The sequence below is a fragment of the Acanthisitta chloris genome, unplaced genomic scaffold, assembly GCF_000695815.1.
Source record: "Acanthisitta chloris isolate BGI_N310 unplaced genomic scaffold, ASM69581v1 scaffold30756, whole genome shotgun sequence".
Lineage (NCBI taxonomy): Eukaryota > Metazoa > Chordata > Aves > Passeriformes > Acanthisittidae > Acanthisitta > Acanthisitta chloris.
In genome coordinates this window covers 29,691-30,322 of record NW_008676962.1, presented here as the reverse complement: position 1 = coordinate 30,322, position 632 = coordinate 29,691, and the positions used below count along the sequence as shown (strand labels likewise).

The 632-nt window shown below is 47.9% G+C and overlaps 1 protein-coding gene across 1 annotated transcript in view; it reads right to left on the bottom strand.

Annotated features, from left to right (window-relative positions):
- LOC103803766 (inositol hexakisphosphate and diphosphoinositol-pentakisphosphate kinase 1-like) overlaps positions 1-632 on the bottom strand; it is a 28,012-nt gene that overhangs the window by 1,810 nt on the left and 25,570 nt on the right. The gene's annotated exons all lie outside the window — the stretch shown is intronic.

Genomic DNA, 632 nt, shown 5'->3' with positions numbered 1-632 from the left:
ATGCAGTCCCTTAGAAGTGTCCAAGCCCTGGCGCTGCAGACAAGCAGCTGCTGACCATCTCCATGCCACTCCACACCTCCCCTTGCCTTTAGGGCACACCAATCAAAATGGAACTGACCCAGCTTACTGGGTGCCTGGCTTCAGGCAAGCCAACTTCAAATCACAGCCATCCACAGACCTTCCCTCAGCCTGAGGCTGGGACATAACTTTCCACTGAAGTGTTCCTTAGTCCTCCTTCAGCTCCAAGCAAAAAAGACTTCAGAAATAAGGGCCCTTGAAACTTCCCTGGAGCAAGGGAAGTTCACATTGGTGAAGTGCTATAAGCCACATACTGCACCTTGAAGCATCACAGCCGAAAAACTATTAGAGTTCATGCAAGGATGTACTGCAGAATCTGAAGGCTTTTCAACATTATCAACCTGATTGTGGAAGAGACCTTGAAACAAATGTCCTCCAAGGTCTGCTGTAGCTGCAGTGTCACTGACTGCATCCAGCTCTAGTGATCTTTGGTTTAAATGCCATTGTTTGGCATTTCACTGGTGCTCTTTCAAGCAGGAACACACAGATCAAGGGCTCCTTTCACATTACAAACTACTTTCCCCAGAAGTTAAATGCCCTTCTGCCTCCCACTT